Genomic DNA, 24,868 nt, shown 5'->3' on the forward strand with positions numbered 1-24,868 from the left:
AACATCAAAATATAATGATGCATTTGTTTCCTCTCCAACAAGTCAACCGCTCTGTTGTTGCCTTGGCAGTTCTGCCATTTCATGTTGGCCACGAGCTTGACTTCACCCCAAAAATGAACCTGTGTTCTAAGGACGGCTGAATCTGTCAGTTTCAGTTTCTTTGTTTCTCATTTTTTCCGATTTTAAGTTCAGTTCTTCACATTTCCACAGCAGGGAATTTAGATTCTTTTTAAAAAAATATTTTAGAAAAAAAATCCTCATGGAAATTTGTCAGAATTTTACTGTGAATTTCCCTAAAAATTCACTTTCCTGAATTTTGCAACACAGTTCTCCAGCCAAGTAATGTGTACAGAAAGGCATATATTAAGGTTCAATGTGCATTAAGATTCAATGTGCATAAAAATGCATATTAGTGCATATTACTAATATATTAGTGAAAAGGACATACAGAAAAGCATTATATTAAAAAAACTGCAAAAAATGTGCATTTTAGGCTCCATTCACACTACAATGCTTACAAATATTCATGAGGACATCCCCCCCCCCAAAAAAAAACCAAATGCACAAACAGAGGTGGAGATGTAAAGAACTGAACTTAAAGCAACGGAGAGAAACTGAAATTCACAGATTAGCCCATCCCTATGCATGTCTCTATAAAGAAAGCCAGGCTGCATTTTGCTGGGCGTGGTGGTGGGGAAAACATGAACATTTGGGAGGGACCCTGCATTCATTATCTGAAGGCGCCCTCTTGGGTCTCCCATCTACCTGAAATTAAGTAGGTGGTGTCTGGAAAGAGACGCTGTTCAGCAATAGCATCTCTTGCCCTATGGAATGCCCTCTTCAGGGAGGCTTCCTTGGCGCAACTGTGGTTTTATTCCAGGAAGGACTTTTTTATTTGCCTATGCATTCCAGCATGTAATGGGAGTGGGTGTTAACACTGTTTTATCTGCTTTGTTTATCTTATTTTATTGCTGTCTCGATTGAACCACATCTGTTTTAATTGCAGTTTTACACACTGCTGTTTTATCACTGTTATTCCCTGCAGCCTAAAACATTTCTTAAATACATAAACTAGCATTTATATAGAAGGTTTCAGAGTTCTCAACACATTTCACACATATCGCAGTAATCTTCAAACTTGCCACTTCTGTTGGGCCAGTATCCCCATATTACAGAAAGAGAAGACTGAGGCTGGGAGAAAACAGCCTTGCTAAACCTAAATAGGCAGTTTTGGAACCAGGGCCTTCCCCCAGAGAATGTAAACTTAACCGTGGCAATGTGATCACTCTCAACATCTGTTGCAGTGGGGAAATATCTGAATTTATTTGTGGTTGGTTTTCTTTATTTCATTTAAAAAGGCATACCCTGCTTTGGGACCATCTGGCTCCCAAAGCTCCTTACAAAAAAACAAAAACAAAAAAAATCCATTTGTTGCTGTTGTTTTAAAAACTATTAAACTATTATTAAACAGGTCTGTAAAAAAGAACACCTTGTTTTCTGCCAGCTTTCGAATAAAAGGATAAAACCTACACAGTGGGTGCAAACATCCATAAAAACAAACTTTAAGTTAATAAAAATGGCTACAGGAGGATAATAATAACAGAGCAAAATAACAATGGCAAACTCAGCAGCCATGAAAACCGCAATAGCTTTGGAACGCTCCTGTGAGATTCTGATGCACGGACAGAGTGCTCGTCTAGTTCTCTCCTAGGCAAAGAAATTATTCATCTACAACACAGTACGAGAAATCTCCACAGTGCACATGGAGAGATTTGACGTGATCTGTGAAAAGTAATATGGCAACTGCCCCATGTGTGATGCTCCACGCATGCTAGAGCATTTTGACTTGTGAATCAAGTCAACTCTCTGAAATAGATCGGACAAATCTTACATGGGAGATTCTTGAATGTGGGTTGGAGCAAATGCTGGTCCTACTCAGAGTTAGATCCACTGAAATTAATAGACATGGCTAATCATTAGTTTCACTGGGTCTATTCTGTGTAGAGGTTAGTTGGATATGGCCCTGTGGCTATTTTGACCTTGTGAATTAATTAACAGCAGTTGTTACTGAGCAAAATCTGCTAGGTTCCGAACTGGCAGTATTTCCCCCGGCAGAATCTTAGAAGCTTACCCTGGATCAGATTTCACAGGTTAAAACTCTGCCATAAGCAAGCCTTATAACCAAAACTCTCCTTGTCAAAAGCCCCCATAACCCTCATTCCTAAATATTACTTTTATTGAGTGCCTGGATAAAGAAGACCCCCAAAAGTCCATCCTCCCGCCTTATAAACAGGAATTTGCTTAAAGTCATCTGGCACGGTTCGCTTTTGCTCTGAGGACAGAAGCCATCAAACCTTCCTGACCACAGTGAAAAGTTTGGAACATCCAATGCTAGTTCCTGCTCAGAGTAGACCCACACTGAAGTTGATGGATACAACTAACTTAAATCCAATCATTTCAGTAGGTTTGCTCTGAGTAGGGCTTAGCTGGCTACAACTCTTTGTGCAAATTTTACTTTTTAGGATCTGTATGCAGCGTAAAACCCCACAATCGAACTCGGCCTGATATTTGGTAGCTAGCAATGGCATTTTGGATGGGAGCTTTCTAATGTGGCAATGAGGGCAGCCCACACAGGAGGGAGCTGGGCAGCAGGTAGAGCTACTCCTACAGGAACTGCACGGTAATGATTTGGAGGTGTCCAAAGGTGCAGTTTAGGTGGGGATGAAAAGAAACATCCTGATGGATTGCAATCTAGCGTATGGATCAGAGGCAGCTTCCGGGTTCAAAGAAACTGAACCCAGACAAAAGCTTATGATGGAACAAATGTGGTAGTCTTGAAGTGCTGTAAGGCTCTTAATAATACTTCCAAACGGTCACTATTTGGAGCTGGGATTCAATCACATACTGGAAAATTCAGGTTGCAGAATTATGGTTGATTGGGAAGTCTTCCACAATGGAACCCACTTTCCCCAAATGTGGCTGTTTTTGTTGTTGTTTGTTTTGCAATAAGGAAAGTGACAGAAAAAGGCCTCGGGAAATGTGTGATAATACAATGTCATCTATGCTTCCCGCCAAAAAAAAGAGTGAATGCTCATTAAATAGTCAATATCACTTAATCTCCATGCAAAGAAGCCAGAATAAATGCTCAATAAACAGGTCTCCTGGAACCACCCTTAATCTGTTGCAGTAGAAACAACAAGCGTGTCCACCTCTTTGGAAGTTGCATTAATGTGGTTATATCGTGCATATTTCCCATTGTCTCCCCACTGGACCGTGCGTCAAATCCTGCTGCCATAGGAATGGCAAGTAACTTCCATTTTTTAATAGAAAAATATTAATCCCAGTCACCACCTCCAAAATCCCTCCTAAGTAACTGGCAATGCTATATTATTAAAAGTTTATATTTGAAATGCCTTTACTAGCAACAACACATCAGATATAGCCTCATCAATTGCAGGTGGTGGAGTCTGATTTTCTCTCTCTTCAAAGCAAACAAAAGTTTCCATAGCGTGTTTAGACCCTGCAATTGAGTAACACTTTTATTAAAAACAAAAGTTTCCCTGTATACAAAAATCAGATATCAGCTCATAACTCTTACAAGCACATGTTCTTTTTAAGGAATGTTAATATCTAAACACTGTCTGCCCAATGCACCATCACAAACTGTTTGGAAATAAAATTATTTGTATGCTTTATGGCAACTATAAGAAAATAGCCTGTTTGATACGATCTATAAAAAGCAAAATAGTTTGTTTGTTTTTGTAAGTGTTTAACAATTTGTTATTTTGAATAGCAATATTGCAAATGGTTTCCTAAAATATATTCACTTGCTGCTCTGAAGAGATGCTAGCTTGATTTCAAAAGGGGTTGTTTTTCTTTTTTCCTAAGCACTGACAAGCAATGGGAACCTCGAAAAATAATAAAACAAGGAATTTTAATAAATAAATTCAAAATGCTCAGGGTTCCCCAAAGGGTTAATGCAAGCTAATTGAAAAGCGGAATCCTTGGCAGCCGTCCAGGCCACAGTTACACATGCCTGGTGAACTTAAGCATATCCATTTAATTGACACATAGGTGTGGGTTAAATGGCATGCTTCTTGTTGGTACATTTTTGCTTCACAAGCTTAAGCGGCAGAAAATGCACGCCTGCAGAAAGGGAATGTCTAGTGAGGTACGGTAATCTAGGAAATGAAAAGTGCTGCAGAGTTTTCTTTGAAAGCATCTGTGCTCTGCTGGCTTTAGCACGCAGACAGTGGGCTGGATCCAGACACAGTCAGCTGAACTTAAAGCCCCGTTGAAACCCATGGGGCAAAAGTTAGCTGCAACTCAAGTCTCCTTGATTTCAGTAGGAACTAAGTGGGACTAAATTGGCCTGCACCCATCGAGCCCAATCCGTCCATCAATAGCTTCTCCTGCTCGTGGGAATGAATGGCACCCCTGCTGTGCTCTAGCCCATTAATTGCAACGGAGCTTGCAGAGGAGAAGGTCCCTGAGGGATTGGCTCCCTTGACTTGAATGAAAACATTTTCTTTGGCTTTTAACCCCTGAACTGAACTATTAACCCTGCAGCACTTTTTAAGAAAGGAAGGGGGGAGGGGGGAGAAAACGGGAAGAGGGAAGTGATTTTACAGTTCTCCATTTCATGCATGCAGTGCACATTAACAGGAAAGTCTATTTAAAAAAACAAAACCTCAGACGGGATACAGATGCTTATTTCCGAGGACCTGTTAAATTCCTGGTATTTATTCCCAAGAGGTAACACAAGCTAATTTCCAAATCTGCAACATACAAACCAGATTTTAATTACCTTTCTGGTCTATTTCCTTGATGCGCTCCCTTCTGAAGTACAGAGTGGGGATTCCCCCCTGACTGTCTGGCATGGGAGTTAATTCCCCTACCTGCTGAGGCTTAGCGGATAACATCAGTGAGCGGTGCTCCTTCGCCCGGTGTTGCCTTACAGAACCCACGGGGCTTCTTTTGCAGCAGGGGTAGATTTCCAGGTGCACAGCTTATGGGGAGCCTTGCCGCTTGCAGATTTTTACTTTTTTATTTTAAAAAATATACAAAAACATTTGGAGCAGCAAGCGCTCACCCCAGGCCATTCCACAATCCACCCAGCAGCGGTGAGGAGCTCTTCCTTCCAAAACAATGCTCCCACTTCCCTCTGTTTTGCAGACCCACGTTCTCCCTTTTGCCTGGTGCTATTCCCTCCCTGCGACAGCCTTCAGGACTGGGGGAAAGCACTCAGATTCTGGAGAGAGAGAGATCACTGGGTTAAAAAGCACCGGAGTCCAGGTTTCCGAGAAGGCAGGGAGTCTCTCCCCATGGCAGGCTTCTGCCCATCGCTCTTCTGCAGGGCAGCCCACCTGCAGCCATCCTTCCACAGGTCCTACAGTGTGACCGTCGTCCTCGTCCTCAGAGGAAGAGGCATGAAAAAGCCTCTCTGGTGTCTGCTGATGACTTCACCTCATTAGCATGCTTCTGATAGTTCCCTCAGACTGTCTTTTCTGCTTTCTTTTTTTAAACTGACTTTAAGACTCTCTGCTAATCAAAATTCTGGAGTGCTTAACCATTTCCTCACTCTGAGAGGAGAGGCAAAATTCCAGTGAGGTGAGCAGAAGGGAGCATTGGGTGAAGGTGGGGAGAAGAACACAAGAGTGAAAGCTCAAGCTCCAGCACATGGGCCAAGAGCAATAAATTCTATCAATGTCCATGGCTCATCGCCTGGAAACATATTCCTAACCCAAAGGTGGCTGAAATGAGACAGGGCAGACTGGTGCTAGACTATGTTCTGGGGCCTTGCGTCGTAACTCTTTGACCCGTGCAGTCTCTTACTGCATTTCTAGCATGGAGATGCCAAAATCAGTCCCTTCCCGGCAGGCCGATCAGGCTTTTGAATGTTCATAGTCAGCCGTGTGGCCACTGAAAACCAGTCGTGGAGGTAGAACATAGACATTGTGACAAGTACCCATTGACAGCCTTATCATCCATTCTATAGTAGCCTTGCCACTAATCCAGCTCTTGCTGGTGGGGTTCCCCCAAATTCAGGGAGGGACTATGTCGAAGTAACTTTGAACACAGAAGTTCTTAGGTTCAATTACCAACATCTCAGGCAGGGCTGGGAAAGACACCACCACCACCCCGCTTGAAACCCTGGCAGGTCTAGCCCAAAACATTTTGCTACTCTGGGGTGAAGGACAAGATCATTCCATGTGCAGAAGCCAACTGGGCTGGTAGTTCAATCTCAGTCCAATACCCAAAGGCAGCAGGACAGATAATGTGGCACACACAGTCCTGCCCTCAAACAGACGGGTACAGCCAAAGAGCTCAGGAGAAACAGCCGGGAGGTCACCACTCCCAGTTGGTGTCACCTGAGGCAGTCACCTCACTCTGTCTAAAGGAAGGGCTGGCCCTGATCCCAGGAAAAGCCTTGCTAGATGGAACAATGGTCTGGCTCTGTTCCCAGCCCACTGCTCACAGCTCCAGCTGACAGGTAATAGTCTGAATGCCTCTGGATACCCCACTCATCCTGACTTGACATGTCACTTGTCAACACAGAGGGTTTCCTGACTTCCAAAGGAGCAATTTCTAATGAGATGACACATCCCATGAGAGGCCAGAGGAAACTTCTGAATATTTTAATCAACCCTGGAGAGAGGAATCAATTGAAGAATGATAGAATGGAAAAGATTTTGGGTCCTGCATAAATACAGACCCCTCTTCCCTTTTTCAGGGTGTCTTTGTCCACCTATGGAAATCAGCTCTCCTTATGCTTTAGGAAGTAGAACTCAGGAAAATTACAGGATATCCCACCATTGCATCAGCAAAGTGCTCTTTAAACAGATGCTGCCGTGGATTCTGCCCCCCGCCCACCCACATGGCTGTAACATTCAAAGCTTGGAACTGAAAGGCCATGACCAATGTTGCACTCACAACAGGGCCTTCTTGTTGGTGGCTCTCCATTTGTGGAATGCCCTCCTTGGCGAAGTGTGTCTGCCTCCCTTGTTATTAACATTCAGGAAGAATTTAAAAACATTCCTGTTCACCCAGGCATTTGATGGCTGAAACATACCACTGCTGATAACCTGCAAATTATTAGCTGTGAGAGAGACTGTTTTAAAATGTTTTGAGATGCCCTTTGATGTTTTAAAAAGTTTTAAATGTGTTTTCATTTTATGTTTAATTATTTTGCTACTTTTGTTTGCTAAGCTCCTTTGGAAAGGAAGGGTGGAATAGAAATTTAATCAAGAATAAATCAATAGAAACATGCATCATTAACATGAAAGTGTTGCCCATCCCAGTATCGGGAGGGGGGGGCAATGATCCAATGCTGTGCGGTTGCAGACATTTAAACGTGACAGCCATGCCACAGCATCAAGGCCATGTGTCACACCACATGGCTGCAACAGTTAAAATGTCCTTGAATGTGATCCAAGACGGCACTCAGCACTCCAGCTTTTAAATTGTGTGTAAACAGTACAGATGTATGGAATGCCCTCTTGAAACATCCCCTCCAGGAGTATCACATGTTGTTCGCTTTTATTTGCATCATGTGGATTAGATACATTTTGATTTCTCCCCCACCTGGTTAGAGAACAGTGGTCAAATCACGTTTTCCACAAGTTGCAATTTCTAGCTCTAAATCTGATTCAACATCCCCCTAATCTTTTTTCTTTTCTTTTTTAAGAACACTCAGCAGCTATGAAAGGTCAACAAAAAGGGGTAAACAAAAAGGACCAGGCCTTGCGAAGAAACGCAGATGGCAAACTCTATCCCTATGTCCAGTGGCAGAGCTTCATGCTCTGGCACCGGGGGCGCACAGAGTAGGCAGGGGCAGGGCTGGCACACATCCTGGGGGCGGGGGCACACCCCCGCAGGGCGCCCAGCGCAGGCGGGGGGCAGCCGCGATGGCACCCAGCTGGGATTGCGCTGTCGGGGGCGGTACGCTCCCCCCGCACTCCTCTTCCTCCGCCAGTGCCTAAATCCTCTCTAGCAACCCTGTTACAGAACATTAATATGGCAACTTCCAGAAAGAAGTGGGAGAATATTTCAGTCAGGGGCACTCTGTTGCTGACCCAAATGACACCAAGAGAACTTTTGCAGGAGATGCCAATTTAAACTTCTGAAGAGCAATTTATCACTAAATTTGATTATATTTGTTTGAAGGGTAATCAGGACTAGGGGTTCTGAGCTAAAAAAAGAAAACCCTCCCCAAAAAACCTTCACCCTGTTTACAGACAGAGGAGGAGATTTGGCCAAATATTCATCAACGGAAGGTAGAATTCTCTAACAATCAGCGATATGGTAATATATATATATATATATATATATATATATATATATATATATATACGAAAGCATATATATATATATATATATATATATAAAAATAAAAGAAAGTTCCATTCTGATAAATTTTGGCTCAGTTAACACTGAACGAAACAATATACTCAGTTCACACTGGAAGGTGAAGGAAGCAGTGGGTTAAAGGAGGGCTGGAAGGCGACTGGAAGATTCCTTCAACAGTATTAAATAATATTAATATTAATCAATAATTTAATTAATAATTAAATTTTAATTAGTAATTATAATAATTATAATAAATCTCCCTTTGAGTTTCTTCCAGCTCTAAATCAGTGTGATCAACTTACAACCATCACATACTGCCAGTATGACTCAAAAGCACCACACAACTGGCATATGTGTGTGTGTGCTCATATGCACCCTCTTCCACACATGTGGCACTGGGCGATCTGCCCAGAACTATCACAGCTTTGGGCCAACACCATCAACCCTGGAAGCACTAATGTCACCCGATTAGCATTACAACAAAAACACAGCCCCTCCCACACTCTTATTCAATTAGCACCCCTCCGCTACAAATGCTACAAAAAAACCTACCCAAAACAAAACAAAAACTGGCCCCCGGGAAGCTTTGAAACCTAATCGAGGCCTCATGTGCAGGAGCGGTGAGAGCGCATAAAGGCGCAATGGTGAGAAGAACAGCTGCGGGACCCGGCAATACTGGAGGCCGTGTTCGGACGGAACAGGAATGACCTCAGGGAAGCGAGGCTCTCTTGGACATCCATTTCACTGCACAGGAGATGACCCACATATTTGACAACTGATTCACAGCCTCAGCTGTGCGCTGAGATGCTCGGAGAGGCTGAGAGGAATCCAAGGTTAGGGAGATGTGGGGCTCCCTCTGGAATGGAAACCTGGAGTGTCTAAAGTGTTTCACTCCTAACGCATGGATCGTTCCCACCCCCCTGCCCCCCACCTCAGGCTTGCTGAGGATTTCTCTGGCAGGAAATGCAGCCTGTGTTAAACTACAGGCCTGACGTGTAGGAAACCTCACCTGCAGAGTTCACAAGCATTCCTTTTACTTCCTCCCCTGGCAGCATAAGGGTGACATAGTTCAACAGATGACACTTTCACTGTCATGGTCATGCTACACTGGCAAACACTCTGCCTGTTGAATTTCTATCCTTTGCACAGGTGCTAAAAAGACATAAAGTCTGATGAAATGACTCATAAGACTACTGGATTCTGTTTTACATATTCATGCATTTGAATCATCTGAATTCTTATTTTTATGCTGCTATTTTATTTGTTCTAAGTTCTACTTTCACTTTTACTGGTATCATTGCTCCTATATTGTACACCATTTGGAGATTTTAAAAAAAATATTAAGTGGTGTATGAATGTTTTCAAATAATTGAAATCTAAATAAATAAATAAATAAGTGGCAAGCTTAAGATTTGGAAGTAGTAGTTGTTACAGTTATCTCTCATAATATTACCTATTATTATCTATTGGGTTTATATCTCAACTTTTTCTCCAGTTAGCTCAAGGTGGCATACATGGTTCATTTAATCCTCACAACAATCCTGTGAGGTAGGTCATGATTTGGGGGCAAAACCATCCAGGTATTTTCCCCACTAGGATGACAGGCTGGAGGCAACAGAGGGGAAGGAGGTCTGTAGTGCCGCACTGGAGATTCAAGACAGATCAAAGATGTGCGAACCAGCGCTATGGCACCCTGACTGTGCCGCTGTCATCTATGGTAAGCTCACGGTACAGAATGACCCACCCAAACAATCCACTCTTACTACAGGACCCCATTCCTGGTTCCTGAGGAACAATACATTTTTGGGATTCCCAGCCTTCATCTTTCTACCACTTTGTGTATACAGTGGTACCTCGGGTTAAGTATTTAATTAGTTCCGGAGGTCCGTTCTTAACCTGAAACTGTTCTTAACCTGAAGCACCACTTTAGCTAATGGGGCCTCCCACTGCCGCTGTGCCGCCGGAGCACGATTTCTGTTCTCATCCTGAAACAAAGTTCTTAACTCGAGGTACTATTTCTGGGTTAGCGGAGTCTGTAACCTGAAGCGTATGTAACCCGAGGTACCACTGTACTCTATGCAAAAAACACAATGCTGATTCTGTTAACCAGAAATCTTAATTTTTCAGCCTCTATAACATGTGCAAACATGCATAAAATTAATTTTGGCTTCTGCTAGCCATGGGAAAGAAGAAACTTAGTGCAGGGAAGGAACATAGCTCAAAGGTAGAGCACTCATGCTTTGAATCGAACCATCGCTTTTCTGACTGGGACTGATGTTGAACTACAGCCCAAAACACCAAGTTGTACACAAAACTGAGTTAGATGCACTAATATGTTCCATAAAGGAAGGTACACTGTGCCATCTCCTGATCACCATGAATACTGCTCAGTACTCCCCCTTTTCATTCTCATTTCTGGTTTCAATGCATCAAATAAGAGTATAAGAAGAGCTCTCAATCTGGATTGGGCCAATGGCCCATTGGGTCCAGCATCCTATTCTCAAAGTGACCAACCAGACACCTATGGGAAGCTCCAAAGCAGATCCTGAGTGCAACAGCACTCTCCCTTTCGGCCCCCAAAGTTCAATTACTATATAGAGGCATTGCACAGCAGATACATGATGACTGTGACCCTGGGAGCCAGAAGGCATCGCACATACTTTCAGGTTTATATTTGAAGGCATAAAAAAGGATGGAATATGAATCAGCAACTGGAGTTCCTTACACCAAATCCAGCCCCTGACTGCCTCCCCCTCCCCCCACCAGCTGCAAACCAAGAAGTAAAAGAGTGTGGATGCATAATCTACCGCAACAAGGTATGAAAGGGGGGGGGGGAGCAACGGGATTAGAGGCCATGTTCAAAGCAGGCTTCTAGCCCATCCTGCTGCTCGTCAGGGACTAGAAACTTGAACTTTCTTTCTTTTCTTTATTTGAAGCTGAAATGTTTGGGGTGTTGGATTCTGTGCCCAGGATTACATTCTGCACTGGCAGAACACTCAGCCCAACAGAACCTTCATCTCAAATATTTTTCCTTTCTTTTGAAGATGGAGCCATGGGCTGGCTCTGTTGTCCATAGCAGTCTGCCCGTGCAGGTCACATATTTTACAGAGTGTGTCAGCGAGGACATCTTTCCCTCACACCCGGGTTTCTCAGCAGGTTGCCGCAAGAGTTCTCTTGCAAGTTTTCCAGCTGCATTTCATGGACGCCAGCCCAAACATCCTGGGGTGCAGCAAAGCCTCCTCAGTTCCCAAGAAATCCAGTGCAGTTGAAGGACCTGTCAGCTTCACACCTGGTGTAAGTGCAGCCCTGGTATGTAAAGGAGGGGGGAAACCATTCCAGCATGCAGCCAGCTCTTAAGGGAGTATTCTGCATGCCTGCAGGATTATCACACAAGGGTGGGGTTTGGTATTCTGTCCATAATCCAGCATTTTGGGGTGGACAAAGAGACAAGGAGCTGTCAGGAAAGAGCCCAGGGCTGTCCAGTCTGACCCACAGGAGGATGCAATATAAATAGGCTTAGGGCTCATCCACACTTCTGCTTATCCCATGCCTAGAAAGCAGGGGTTCGAGCAGTTTTCCTTTGCCCCACTCCATTCCCAGGGGAAACCCACTTTTCAGTGCTAAATCGGAGCAAATGTCAATCTGGAGATAACTCAAATTGCCTTTTGCTCTATTGAGAGCTAAAGAGCAAAGGAAGTATGGATAAGCCCTTGCTTTGAACTAGGATTAGCTATGGGATGGGGCCCACATTCCTAACTAGGGACTAGAAGCTTGATGATTTTTGTGGTTTTTGTGTGCGTGCGTTTAAAAAAGATGGCCGAACCTCTTCATTTTTTTGCAGGGAGAAGCAACTCCAAAGAGCTCTCCAGGGTTTCAGGCAGCTGCAGTGTGTGTCTTTTTGATTCCTACGTGGAAGCACCAGGGATTGAACCCGGGACCCTTTGGCAAGCAAAGCAGATGCCTTACAACTGAATTGCAGTTCTTTCCTATGCAGTGCTACAAAGAAAGTCACAGTTACCTACTTTGAGACCCCCCTCAACCCCCCCAAACTATTGTATAACTTCAAAAGTACTATGAAAACATAATGATCTGGGCAGACACTTAACAACAGTTTCAGAACCTCCAAGTGTCCCTATTTTCCAGGGACAGTTCTGGATTTACAGAAGCTATCCCACTTTCTGATTTGTTCCCAAAATGTCCCATTTTGCCTTAACATCCCTATTTTCATCAGAGAAATATTGGACGGTATGGTAGGATGTCCCTATTTCACTGGAGAAATGTTAGAGGGTATGGAGTTATATGACCCCTGAGCCATCTTAAGGCAGTCCTGTTTAGGGAAGTTTTTGAATTTTTAATGTTTTTATATATGTTGGAAGCCACCCGGAATGACTGAAGCAACCCAGCCAGATGGGTGGGGTATTATTATTACAGTATTATTGAATAGGACGCCATGTTAGAGGGTATGCAGTTTTACTATGGGAAATGCAGCAATATAATATATTTCTCTTTACTGCACTCACATTTTATTGATGATATCTGAATGACTGGGGATTATTAATTATGACTAACCCAAGTGCCTTTAGCAGAAAAAGGAGTGAGCTATTTGTTTTTTTAAAAAAACAAAACAAAACGCAGCAGTCATGAAGCCAGTAAGTATAGGAGAAGCAAAAAGCCACAGAGAATCACCAGCCTAATCGCTTTGTTTATTGACCAGCATGAGTACAACACAACCATTGCATCACTCAAGAATTGGGTGGCACTGCTCAGCCTCCTCCTATTCCTGATGGGAAGGAAATAGCCTTGAAGCTTGTGATGCCTAGGATCAGAAGAAGAGCCCTACAGCAGCATCAGGCCAAAGGAGGCCTCTCTAGTCTTCCATCCTGTTACCACAGTGGCCAGCCAGATGCCTCCTCTGGAAAGCCCACAAGCAGGACTTGAACACAACTGCAGCAGCTCCCTCCAGGGGTGATTCACAGCAACTGGCATTCAGATGCTGCTCCTCAGCTGGAGCCGACAGTTCGGTTTCCTTCGCCCTGTCTCCTGCTTCCAGCCAATCTTGCATAACTTGTGAAAGCAGAAGGAAGGCAAATCAAGAATGGAAACAGCCCTGAGCTAACCATCAAATCTGCATCACCACAACAAATCTGCAGCAATAGAGTGGGTATCTCTGGGATAATTACGATGGCAGGTATTTCACCAACAACGCACTCTGGAGAATGACCACCTGCCCCAAAAGCAAACACAGCCAGCCCAGTTAACCACAAAGACTATGGATTGCATGCGATGCTATTGCTACTCAAAGTAAACAATGCCCCTGACTAACATAGGCCCATTAATTTCAGTGGGTCTGCTTGAGTACAACTCAAGCCACATCATACATGTAAAACACTACGCTACCACTTTAAAGTCATCCCCCAAAGAATTATGGGAGCTGCATTTTCTAAAGGGTGCTGAGAGTTGTTGGGAGACCCCCATTCCCCTCTCAGAGCTACAATCCCCAGAGTTCCCTGTGAAGAGGGATCAATTGTTAAACCACTCTGGGAACTGTTGCTTTCTGAAAGGAATAGGGGGTCTCCTAACACCTCTCAATACCCATAACAAACCACATAATTGTTTGGAGGAAACCAGGACTGTTTAAAGTGGGCTTGTAGTGCTTTAAATGTATGGTGTGAATGGGGCAGTAGATAGGTGCTACCTCTATCTTTGAGAAAATACAGAAAGTGGTGGAGTCAGTGGAATATGATGAGTTGGTCAAGGTAGCTCCCTCCCTCACACCTCTCCACTTTTTGTCCTTGCAGAACCCAGCAGACAAATCTTCTCTTCCTTCCTTCACTTGCAACAAAGGCAACTTTAGAATAAATACATAGGAGAGAGCCAGGCCAACACATTCTTTTTTAAAGACTACAAAAGACTTGGTGGTGTTAGGGGGATGTGAGTTAAAACATGGTATCCACAAAACAGTGCTTGCAAATAAACCATGCTGTATCAGGCAAGAGCGTGCCAGACATGCAGGCAGACTAATAGACTGTCCAAACCTCATAGTGGCTGCATACACACCATACATTGAAGCTGGGCTTTTTTCAGCTGGAACTCACTGGAACTCAGTTCTGGCACTTCTCAGGTGGGCACCATTGCCATTCTAAGAGAATGAGGAAGGCGTACATGATGAGTTCCGGCACCTCTTTATCTAGAAAAATAGCACTGCATTTAAGGCACCTTTAAGGCACCTCACTTCCCCCCAAGAATCATGGAAACTGTAATTTGCGATGAGAACTGTAGTTCTGGGAGGGGTAAACAACAGTTTCCTCAAATCTTTGGATGTATGGTGTGTAGTGTGCAGCCAGTTTGTTGCCCAATGACAGCCTGCAACATGGGATCCACTTTCTCATATTCACTGTTGAGTTATATTTAATAGAACATTATTAATACTAAAATGACAATTCACCAAGCAACAGACATAGTGTTGCCTTAGCATTGCTACTAAATGAAAATTGGTTATTTTTACACTTGTTCGTAGCTGAAAGACTGAGAAACTACTGAAAACCAGTAGTTTTTGTTTTTTTTTAATGATGGCAAGCACTGCACAGCCAAGCTACCCAGAGGAGTAGACACTTCTGGGAGAAATCTAGAAAACCAAAGAAACAGACTAGAAAGTGAACAGAATGTCCCTGCTCCACAGAGAGCTTCCTTGCATACAGCTGGCCAAAAATATCTTTCTTACTGAAAAATGCTCTTGCCTCTCTCCTGCCACTTTGCAGCACTCATGGAAATTGATCAAATGTGTGTGTCATCAGGAGAAGGCATTTTATCCAGGCACCGCATGTAAGTGCTCCTTTAGTTTGGTCAGCCTTAGCTGGAGTCTAATATGGCAGCAACAGCTTTGCCACAACTCACCTGGGATGACCTCATGATCCACCTGAGGGCCCCAACCTACTGGATGAAGGCAACCCAAACATAATGTGAGGCTTAGCTCACTTGCTGGAGTCTGTTGCGGGTGAGGGGACAGAAAGAGCTTTCTGCTGTGCACCCATCCACTCTGTCTCTCTGGACTGGGTTGCATCCTGGTTGCAAACTGTTTTAACTGATTTCAATATTGTATTATGATATCATTGTAACCCACCATGGGACCCTATGGTGAAGGGTGTGACAATGACAGGTTTACCTGTTCCAGTGCAAGGGTGGCACATTTAGTTTTGAGGTGGATATTCCTTACCAGGAAGTGGCCAGGAGATGGGAATGTGCTGTATACATTCCATGCAGCTTAGCTGCAAGGAAGTGGGGAGACCACTAGGTAATTAAAAATTGGTCAAAGAATCGCTGGTGGCTGTACTTAATTAAGGACACACATCGTGTGTGTGTGTGTGTGTGTGTGTGTGTGTGTGTGTGTGTGTGACAGAGAGAGAGAGAGAGAGAGAGAGAGAGACTGTACACCATGGAGGATGTTCCCAGACAAGTCTGGGTTTCATGGACATATTGTACTGATTTCTCAGTCTACTCTGAGAGCTTTCGCAGTCATTTACCGAGCGTTATTTGAAAAATTCACAACAGACGGCAAGATTCCACCCTGGGTTTGTTTGCTTCCAAATTTACATCCAAAAGGAGACTTGCAGCAGCAGCACTGGGCGAGTCCGCCTGTCCCCCTCCATTTCAGCAAAGGACAATGCCGAAGTGATGGTCACGTGCCTCACCAGAGCTGGGCGCCCTCCACACCAGCACTGCTGCTGCTGCTGCTGCAGGTCACATGAGGGCTGGTGTGCAAGAGAGCCAAGCAAGATGCTGTCATGAAATTGTGTGCACGCAATGAAGCGTGACTCCAGAGCCAGGCTGGGCCAACAAATGCAAGGAACATGCTCTTGGCTTTGCAGGAGTGATGGAACAGGGATGGAGAGAGGGAATTCGGGCTATAAAAAGAGACAAAGAGGATCAGCAGATGAAATTAAAAACCTGCCAGAAAGCAATCAACCAACGAAAGCCCATCTGAACAAGTGGAAGATTTTCTATTTCTTCGCTAGAAGAGCTGGAAAGGTAGTGGTGAGAATGATAAAAGCTGAAGGTGTGGAAGGCAAGTGACAGATACTGGTGTGGTAGGTGGAGACTCATTGGCCAGCCCCCAAAGTCTAGCATGGACAAAACTCTCTCTGGTGTTAAGAACTTAAGAAGAGCCTGGTGGATCAGGCCTGTGGCCCATGTAGTCCAGCACCCTGTTCTCACAGTGGCCAACCAGATTTCTGCAAGAAACCCACATGCAGGATTCAAACACAAAACCACTCTCCTCTCCTGTGGCTTCCAGCAAGTGGCATTTGGAAGCATTACTACCTCCAACTGTGGAGGCAGAGCCTAGCCATCGTGGCCAGTAGTTTTATCTGTGCTGGCCTATTCACTGGAGCTCTGCAGTTCCTTGATGCTCCAGGGGCAAATGTTTGCCCTTCCGGCCACATAAGACAAGCATTCCTGATGGGCAAAATTCCTTTGGAGAAAACTCAGTGGGTTTTTCTCCCCGCCTCCCAACAGTTTGGGCTCCTATCTGAACTACTTGGCAGCCTAGTTGGAGAATGGCCACAACTTCCTTTTGAAACTGGGCACAGCTTCAGTCTCCCTCCCTCCCTTCCTCTCATCCATCTGCCCCTTGGCACTTTCCCTTTTTTTGGAGCACACTACTGTTAAAAACAGAGGAATTAGGGTTGTTGGTGGTTTTTTTGTAAAAAACAAACCCTTCACTCATATTTTAAAACAGCTTTAAATGCTCTGACAAACTGACATTCATACTCATAACACACTTGCTGCCAAAGGGTGAGTCACCCACAGCTTATCAACCAACCTGTGGCAATTCCATCCCTGCAGCCAAACTCTGCAAATAGAGTGGTGCACCAAGGCGGCTCTAGAAATCCTCCTCCCTATTTGGAGGCAAAGACACATGGGGAAATGGGGTGTCCATTACACTGAATTTGCAAACGTAATCTGTGCGGGAAGCACGTTCACAACCCACAGCGTTCGCAACCTGCAGTGCCACATCTGCGCATGTGTGGTTCGCGATTCAGTGCTTCTGCACATGCGCAAAGTGCAATTTAGCACTTCTGCACATGCGCAAGCGCCGAAACCTGGAAGTAACCCGTTCCGGTACTTCCAGGTTTGGCACGGTGCGCAACCCGAAATCATGTAACCCGACGCTTCTGTAATCCGAGGTATGACTGTATAAGAACTTTTCCAAATCTAACTCAGTATTGGCTACACTGACTGGCAGCAGCTCTGCAGGGTTTCAGACTAGAATGAATTCTCAGCCCTACCTGGAGATGCTGGGGATTGAACCTAGGACCTTCTGCATGCAAAGCAGATGCTCCACCACTGAACTATGGTCCTTCTGCTTCTCTGGTTTCATTGTGGGACTCTCTATTAGCAGTGGCGGCAGCAGAATCTTCTTTTTTTCTCCCCAATTCTTATTTTTAGGAGAGGAATGTGGCACTGCTACAATATTGAGCAGCAGCAATTGTGCTGGAAGCCTAGACACCAGTCTGCATCTTTCACAAATACCTTGAATCTAACATTGTTCGGAGACTACTCAGAGAAAATTCTGCAAAGTAGCCTTCTTTTTCAATGGGAGAAAAAACAAACTTCAGATGCTTTTTCGGGGGGGGGGGAGTCTTCTGAGAAATGTTGGCTCAGCTCTGTTTTGAGCTCCTCATTCATAGATCCTCAGCAGTGGGCATCATGGTAGCTTTCTCCAGGAATTAGAAAATGAAAGCCTGGAGTGGGTTGGGAGAGGAAACACGCTGAATCAGCTGGTGCATTTCCCACTAGGTATCCCTCCATCTATCTTGATCAAGATAAAGAACTCATATGTTGGAATTCCAAATTACAACCTGGAAGGTTCAGGACAGACAAAAGGAGGTCCTTCTTCACAGAATACATAGTTAATTTGTGGAGTTTGCTCCTAGATGATGTAGTGAGGGCCTGGACAAATTCATGGAGGAGAAGACCACAATGACTATGTTCTCCCTCCACTGTCAGAGGTAGAAGGCTCTGAATACCAGTTGCTGGGAGTCACAAGTACTTTTAGTTCCTGCTTGCAGGCTTCCCATGGGCATCTGGTTGATCACTGTAAGCCTGATGGACTAGATGGGTCCCCTTTGGCCTAGCATTCAGGCTCTCCTTACGTTCTTATGAACTGAGAGCCAAACTTTAGACAATACTTTAGTTCTATTCCTATACACTTAAGTGCAGGGGGGTTAGATACAAATTGCCAGTGTGGGAAGGATGTAATCTGGATCATGAGTCTAGCATAGGGGTAGGGGGGTAACTTTTTGTACCTCTTAACGCTGCTAGGGTCTCAGTCCACATCAGGGGCAAATCGCAGCAGCAATTTGCATGGATGGGGGTGAGGAGCTTCCTTTTTTTAAAAAAATAATATTTATTGAACATTTTCAAATATAACAGAAAAAAGAAAAAAGAAAAATAAAACATCCATTTTATAACCTTATTTTCATTGATATCCTTTCAGGACTTCCCCGCCCCACCCCCTTTTGTATTCCAATTCCTTCAAATAGATTCAACAAGTTCTTACCCCAAATTTTAAACTTATTATGATTAACCCAATGTTAAAAATGTTTTTCCATCCCCTAAAATCGACCCCGCTCCCTTCCACGAGTTCCCCTCTTTAATATGCAGAACAGGTTAAAATAAAAAAGATAGGGAAAAAAAAAGTATAGTTTAACACCCTTTGGATTCCAATATCCCCCCCCCCTTTCCCGGTTGCGTTCCCCAGTGTCCATCCCTGCTGTCATCCTGGAGATCCCACATCTAGGCCGAAATCCTTCACAAGTCCACTTTGCCGTCTTTTTAAAAGTCTTTGCCGCCTTTTTGGTCATCTTTAATTTTGAACGTCCAATCTTGGAAAAACTCTATCTCAAAAAGGCCCATTTTTTCCATCCAAATCTCTGTATTCAAGAGCAAAAACTCCAATTTTGTTTCTTTAGACCTTTCAAATCTGGATGTCCCAAATGTTCCCACTTCCAACTTTATCCAATTCTTATTGATCATGTTGTTCTTGTTATTCTCTCTCCTCACTTTCCTCTAGTTTCATTTCCTGCTCCTCTGCAAAAATGTTCTAATTCCAAAGGCTTCTAAATCCTCTACAGAGGCTTTGTTATTCAGGAACAAAACTTTACGTCAAGTCCCTTCCATTCTTCAATAGATAAATCCATTGTCTCCTTTAGTGTAGAGACCTCTGTAGACAAAATAGTATTCCATTTCTGCAGTTTCCCAGGAGATAAGAAGTCTTATTCAAATTCCATACCAGCAATACTTGTAGTGTCCCACATCCCCTCTAGAGGGATTATAGTAACTCAGTTTCCTTCCAGATCACACCCAACAGTCAAAGTAACTTGTTATTCCTTATTTTAAACAGTTAATATCCAATTTGTAACGAATATAACCGGCAAAATCCTCGTAACAAAGTTCTCTTTTTATTCTTCAACTTTGACAGCTCCTTTGACAGCTGTCAAAGCCTCTGTTGCTCCTCTCCCGGCTCTCGCGGATCGCTCCCGGTTCACGGGGGGGTTGCCTTTTAGCTCACATTTTACTTTTCTCCTCCAGCCCAATCTTATAGTTTTCCATCGTGAAATTAGTAACTTTATCAAAATAAGGTAGCACTCGATCTTAGTTGTCAAATCCGGTCTTGGATGTTTGATTTTCGTTGTTGTGTATACTGTGTATATACGGACAATGACAATAAATTTATCTAATCTAATCTAATCTAATTTAATTCCTCTACAACCAGGGGGAGACTGACTTCCTTTTTGCACCTCCCCCGCTCACTCCGAATTTAAATTTTTTTCCCCTTTTTAAGTCCAGTTTCCAATTACTCACGGGTTGTTCTTTTTGATCCAAATTTTCAATGGAAGAAGTCAGCGCTCTCCGCCGAATGGCATGCGGCTTCGCTCGGCAGGGGAAGCGGAGGACTCATAGCACCACACCCCCCCGGCACCCGCTCTGCAGCCTTTAAAAAGGCTCCTTCGCGGGTCGGGGGGCGCAAACGGTGCCCGCCGAGTCACCATGCCCATGGGTTTCAGCGCCCATGGTTTTTGAGGGTCCCCGCGTCGCCGGCGCGGTAGGACCCAGCCCCTGCCGAGCTGCCTCCCTCCGGAGCTCGGAGGGAGTCCGCCATTTGGCGATGGCGCCAACCCGGAAGTCCGGGGGTGAGGAGCTTCCATGAAGCAAATGGGAAGTTATTTTTCTATGCAGATTAATGATGGTGGTGGGATCCACACTGAGGCCACACAGCAGAATTTATCCCACCATGCTTGGGTCCCAATATGCATTGAGCACACTAGTGATTTGAGTTCTTAAAAAAAAAAAAAAAAGCCACCTTGCACTTAAGGGCACAGATACTAGGCTGAGCTATCCACTAGTCTGGCCTTAGATTTAGAGAGAGGAGAAAGAATGTGGTAGAGAGGAGAAAGAATGTGGTGAGCCCTCAACCCCACAATAAATATTTGACACACTCCTGGAGAGGGCCATCACTAGTCATTCTGCTGCCTGAACTGCCACTCACTCCATTCTTCATGGCACAAAGCATCCAAGGACGACCGCTTTATCTTCATACCTGAGACGGTACTGCTCTTTATCTCCTCAGCAGTTCAAATGCAAAAATGAAAAACGAAATAGCTAACAACTTCCTGCTCTTTCATAACACCCAAAATCAGCTGTCTGAGACTGTGGCCTCACTTTGCCTGATGGTAGGGGCGGCTCCTAGCAGAGCTGGAGTGGGAGGATGCTTCTGCGAGATGAAAATATAGAGAGAGAACTTGTAACCCTAGAACAATGAAAGAGCCAAGCAACCTTGAGTTGAAAGGAAACACACACTCACTTTATCACAAAATTAGCCTCAGTCATGGACAGACACTAACCGAAAAAAAATCCAGACTCTTCACCAGGGTAGCCAAACTCCTGCATTCCGGAGGTTGCTCAGCTCCCATCAACCCCAGCCAGATTGGCCACTGGTCAGAAATGATAAGAACTGGAATCTAGTGACATCTATAGGGCTACTCCGCTGCTCCACACCAAAATGTTGAATTATACATCCTGAATATGTAAGCATTTTTTGTTCTTCTGCTCCTGTGAGCCACACTGGAGCAGGGAGAGGTCGGATGCAGTCTACTGGCCTCCGCCAGCCAAGCTCAGTCCCAGTCTGGCTTCAGAAATTCCACCAGGCATTTCCCAATCATTCCCAGCCTTATCTCTGTGGCTGCTAAGCGCTAGAAGCTCATTTCGAGATTCTCAGGATACTGGACCCAGCATCTGGTGCCAAATCTCACACATGATGCGATCCTGGCTACAGAGTCTCTCGGAAAAAATAGATGATTGTCCCATGATAGCGTTTGATGTAAACAAGGCCCAATGTCTCCAAAAAAGCTCTTTACGGAGAGTCAAGCTCAATTTGGTTCAAAGCTTTTGTTTGCAGCCTAGGCCAGCTCTCAGGCTCTCTGGGCTGTCTGCTTATTATATTCCTAATTGGCTCAGCCATCCTGCCTAGCAGTAAAAGCCACAAGCCCATAGTCTCAAATGAGCTAGTGCGATCCAAAAAGCAACAGATTTCAGGGGGATTCCTGAACTCCTTTGTGAAAGGAGGCCGGGGAGGGGGAATGATGCCTTCAGTCCATAAATAAACATGACGCAAGACACATCACCAATCAGGTCTCCGAATCAACTGGCAACTTGCAGGGTGTCATAACATTTGTGCTGTAGCTACTGATGGTGCCAGCCTGGCTAGGCTCCCAAGCTGCACACACACCACTCAACCCACACTTGGGAGGTTTTGATTTACAGAAAAGGCAAGTGGGGACATGGCAGAGGCTTAAAAATGATGATGCATGGTGTGGAGTAAGTTGATAGGGAGAGGTTTTTCTCCCTGTTTCATGATACTACAGCTCAAGGCCTTTTAATGGAACAGAATGTTGGAAGATTCTGGACAGACAAAAGCGGTGCTATTTTTCTAGAAAAAGAGGGGCCAGAGCTCACCATGAATGCCTCCCTTGCAGCCAGGACTGAAGGACCATTAAGATTGGAAGTAAGAGGCTGTAGTTACCAGACTCACCACATGGGGTAGTGGTTGGCACTTGCTGACAGGAAGGGAAAAGAAATAAAGAACAGATACAGTGGTACTTAATTCGTTCTGGAGGTCCGTTCTTAACCTGAAACTGTTCTTAACCTGAAGCACCACTTTAGCTAATGGGGCCTCCTGCTGCCACCAGAGCATGATTTCTGTTCTCATCCTGAAGCAAAGTTCTTAACCCGAGGTACTATTTCTGGGTTAGCGGAGTCTGTAACCTGAAGCATCTGTAACCCGAGGTACCACTGTAGTGGGGAGACAGTGTGAATCATAAGTACTGGAAACGTTTTCAATTTGTTTTGGGGGGAAGGGGTGCAGGAAGAGAAACAGAGACCAATGTCTCTCCTATCTGCCCCCCCCCCCCGCGCTCAATTTTCAGGAACAGGAGATTGCAAATCATGTGAGGGCAAAACTCACTGCAGACCCTCCAAGTGTCCCTGTTTTCCAGGGATGGCCCTGATTCAGTGAAGTCGTCCCAGTTTCTGTTTTGATCCTGGAATGTCCCACATTTCCTTAGGTTGTCCCTGTTTTCATTGGAGGGTATGGAGTTATCCAACCCCCAACCTGTCTGAAGGCAATCCTGTATAGGGAAGGGTTTTTTTTAATGTTTAATGTTTTATTATATTTTTATATATGCTGGAAGCTGCCCAGAGTGGTTGGGGCAACCTAGTAAGATGTGTGAGGTATAAATAGTAAAATTATCATTATGAAATGGGATGTCCCTATTTTCACAGCTGCCACTGGTATCCGTCACCTTCCTTTATCAACAGCCCCTAGGAGCCAAGCTTTGTAATGGAATCCCTCTTTGTGAATTTTGCCCCACCAAAACCAGCCAAAATTCAACCAGCATGCATCTGGGGCTGTGAGAAAGGCATTTTCATTCAGCTCCACGGATTTCTGCAGGGGATCAGGATGAGTTTATTGCTATTTATTTATCACATTGACACGCACAGGATTCTCCGATGCTTCCGCTAAGGCAGGTCAGGACTCGGCTCTTCCTCGAGAGCGGCTGCTGCAGGGAAAAGAAGGGGTGGGCTTTCGCAGGGAAGCAGGTGAAACTGCTCAGAAGCCTTGGCTCAGAAAGGGCAGGTGATTCCCCCTAGAGAGTGAGTGGCTGTCACCAGTGGCTCCCTGCCAAACCCTGCACCTTTCTAGTCTGCATAGCAGCAAACATTCTAACGGCCTGTGGCTACAGATTTTCATTTGAACCTCTCCAGCGTGGGCCATTGTTTCCAATCACACCTGCTCTAAGCTCCTCCTGCCCGCAAGGCTCTCCTGGCGCGTTGGGGCCTGCAAAGATTTCAGCCGCTTGACACATGCCAAACCAAAGAAATGATAATTTTTAAAATCTATATTTAAAAAATAAACAGCAAGAAAGGGCAGCAATAAACTTGGGGTCACAAAAGTGTCCCGTCCCCCCAGAAAACATGGGACTGTTGATAGAAAAGCCATTTGGAGAGAGTTCCACACACAAAGGAATTAGCTGCCTTCTACAGGTGAAAAGCAAACAAAGGATGAATAAAATTCGACCATACGAAATTAGCCTTTGCCAGCTTGGGACCATCCAGCTTTTGGTGGACTACAACTTTCTTCAGCCCCAGCCAGCACTGCTATATGATGCTGCGGCTGATGTGAACTAACAACCTCTGGAGGACCCAAGGTTGGCAAGGCTGTGAGTCCCAACTAAAGAACTAGATGCCAAGAACATAGCAAGAGCCTGTTGGATCAGGTCAGTGGCCCACCCAGTCCAACATCCTGTTCTCACAGTGGCCAACCAGATGCTCTATGTCAGAGCAACCAGAAGCTGAATGTTAGAAGATTCAGGACAGATAAAACAAAGGACTTCTTCACGTAGCTAAATTATGGAATTTGCTCCCACAAGAACCAGTGATGGCCACTATCTAACCTAAAATATTATTCTGGATATTTTTTTAAAAAATGATTAAAACAGCCCACTCAGAATGGCCACAGATAATTAAAAGCCCAAGACCTGATGTATTTGCCTAGCACTTAATGACACAATAGCTATGCTCTGTCTCCATAGCTGGAGGCAGCAACACTTCTGAGTACCAGTTGCTGAAGCTGCAGGAGGGGAGAGAGAGTGCTCTTGTGCTCAGGTCCTGCTTACGAGTTTCCCACCAGCATGTGGTTGGCCACGGTGAGAACAGGATGCTGGACCAGATGTTCTTTTTGTTGTTGTTGTTGTTTTTCTTAGGTTCTTAATGTGACGGCTGAAAACAGGAATTCAGTGCAGCAGCAACTATTGCAACATACATGGTGCACTTCAAGAAGGTGTAGGAACCATTTGAGATATGGTGGCTGGTGCCCATGAACACTGGTGGAGCACAAAGCTACTGCATCCAAGAGGCAAAGCCACCATGGTTTCAACCTAACAAACAACTGTCTTGATTCTGC

The 24,868-nt window shown here is 44.6% G+C and overlaps 1 protein-coding gene across 8 annotated transcripts in view; it reads right to left on the bottom strand.

The window, feature by feature from the left end:
• ZNF469 (zinc finger protein 469) overlaps window positions 1–24,868 on the bottom strand; it is a 270,551-nt gene that overhangs the window by 98,823 nt on the left and 146,860 nt on the right. The window contains exon 1 of one of the 8 annotated variants that reach the window (XM_081872035.1): window positions 4,899–5,429. The exons of 6 other annotated variants lie outside the window; for them this stretch is intronic. The gene's annotated coding sequence lies outside the window, so the exon portion shown is untranslated. Of the gene's footprint in view, window positions 1–4,807; window positions 5,430–24,868 lie in introns of those variants that run through there. One more of the 8 variants, XM_081872034.1, reaches the window with a different exon arrangement.

Source organism: Podarcis erhardii (genome assembly GCF_964252035.2).
Source record: "Podarcis erhardii genome assembly, chromosome: 7".
In the NCBI taxonomy this organism is placed as follows: Eukaryota; Metazoa; Chordata; class Lepidosauria; order Squamata; family Lacertidae; genus Podarcis; species Podarcis erhardii.